Here is a 1825-nt window from a genome sequence, read left to right on the forward strand (position 1 = left end):
CCAGGGGGTGGTAACCCTGGGCGTGGCTGGAGACCCAAAATGCATATTCCCCTATAGGGGGGAAGGATTTTTGGAAGAGGCAGCCCCTCATGTACATGCCAAGCGGGGTGTACATGGCCCCTGTGGGTGCCTCCGTCGGTGTAAAATGGCCCGAAAAACAAGATTATGTTACCCGAAGACACGATTATGTTACCGAAAAAACACGGTTGAGCGGGGGCAGTAAGCACGGTTGAGCGGGGGCAAAAAACACGGTTGAGCGGGGCAAAAAACACGGTGCAGCGGGGACAAAAGACACGATTTTGTTACCGAAAAACACGGCCCGTCGGGGGCAAGGAACACGAATATGTTACCGAAAAACACGGACCACGCGGGTTGAAATCCCCAGCCGTAGAGCCGGCGAAACACGGTGGGGCAGGGCGTCTAAGCGTGGAGGCGCCCGTAAGACCGATGCGGGTTGAAATCCCCAGCCGTAAAGCCGGCGAAAAGCGGTCGGGCAGGGTTACTCCGCGTGGAGTTTTGCCCGTAAGGCCGATGCGGGTAGCCGCGCGGGTTGAAATCCCCAGCCGTAAAGCCGGTGAAACACGGTTCATTGGGGCGCCTAAGCGTGGAGGCGCCCCGCAGAGACCGAGCGGGTTGAAATCCCCAGCCGTAAAGCCGGCGAAACACGGTTCATTGGGGCGCCTAAGCGTGGAGGCGCCCGCAGAGACCGAGCGGGTTGAAATCCCCAGCCGTAAAGCCGGCGAAACAAGTTCGGGCAGGGCGACTCCGCGTGGAGTTTTGCCCGTAAGACCGATGCGGGTAGCCGCGCGGGTTGAAATCCCCAGCCGTAAAGCCGGCGAAACACGGTTCATTGGGGCGCCTAAGCGTGGAGGCGCCCCGCAGAGACCGAGCGGGTTGAAATCCCCAGCCGTAAAGCCGGCGAAACAAGTTCGGGCAGGGCGACTCCGCGTGGAGTTTCGCCCGTAAGACCGATGCGGGTAGCCGCGCGGGTTGAAATCCCCAGCCGTAAAGCCGGCGAAACACGGTTCATTGGGGCGCCTAAGCGTGGAGGCGCCCCGCAGAGACCGAGCGGGTTGAAATCCCCAGCCGTAAAGCCGGCGAAACACGTTCGGGCAGGGTGTCTAAGCGTGGAGGCGCCCGTAAGACCGATGCGGGTAGCCGTGCGGGTTGAAATCCCCAGCCGTAAAGCCGGCGAAACACGGTTGAGCAGGGCGCCTAAGCGTGGAGGCGCCCTGCAGTGACCGAGCGGGTTGAAATCCCCAGCCGTAAAGCCGGCGAAACACGGTTCATTGGGGCGCCTAAGCGTGGAGGCGCCCCGCAGAGACCGAGCGGGTTGAAATCCCCAGCCGTAAAGCCGGCGAAACACGTTCGGGCAGGGCGACTCCGCGTGGAGTTTCGCCCGTAAGACCGATGCGGGTAGCCGCGCGGGTTGAAATCCCCAGCCGTAAAGCCGGCGAAACACGGTTCATTGGGGAGCCTAAGCGTGGAGGCGCCCCGCAGAGACCGAGCGGGTTGAAATCCCCAGCCGTAAAGCCGGCGAAACACGTTCGGGCAGGGCGTCTAAGCGTGGAGGCGCCCGTAAGACCGATGCGGGTAGCCGTGCGGGTTGAAATCCCCAGCCGTAAAGCCGGCGAAACACGGTTGAGCGGGGCGCCTAAGCGTGGAGGCGCCCCGCAGTGACCGAGCGGGTTGAAATCCCCATCCGTAAAGCCGGCGAAACACGGTTGAGCGGGGTGCCTAAGCGTGGAGGCGCCCCGCAGAGACCGATGCGGGTTGAAATCCCCAGCCGTAAAGCCGGTGAAACACGATCGGGCAGGGCGTCTAA

This window comes from Carex rostrata, unplaced genomic scaffold (genome assembly GCF_964058835.1).
Source record: "Carex rostrata unplaced genomic scaffold, lpCarRost1.2 SCAFFOLD_39, whole genome shotgun sequence".
In the NCBI taxonomy this organism is placed as follows: domain Eukaryota; kingdom Viridiplantae; phylum Streptophyta; class Magnoliopsida; order Poales; family Cyperaceae; genus Carex; species Carex rostrata.